We start from the raw sequence: 368 nt of genomic DNA, 5'->3' as shown, positions 1-368 counted from the left end.
TCCGCTGAGAACGGGAATTATCAGTCAGCAAGATCAAAGGAAAAATTCGTAAAATAGCGATAATATCTATTATTTACATATTTTAGCACCCCATTATTCTCTATTCTTTATCTTTTTGTCCATTTTTTTTTTCTATTTCTTTTATTTCCCCTTAAATTCTGCACGTCTTGTCCATTATTCTCTGTTATGTAAACGTCATTCAGACCCTCATATCTCAGTGATAAAAATCATATCAGTGATAACAAAAACAGAAATTCAACCCCTGTAAATAAATCTTTTTGTAAATCAGAAATACACTTAAAGTTTACTTTTGCACAGTACACATTAGAAGTTGACATTACAGGTAAAATCTGTGATTAATCTTTCAT

Source organism: Mytilus californianus, unplaced genomic scaffold (assembly GCF_021869535.1).
Source record: "Mytilus californianus isolate M0D057914Y unplaced genomic scaffold, xbMytCali1.0.p SCAF_12, whole genome shotgun sequence".
NCBI lineage: Eukaryota > Metazoa > Mollusca > Bivalvia > Mytilida > Mytilidae > Mytilus > Mytilus californianus.
Note: the sequence above shows the minus strand (reverse complement) of the source record.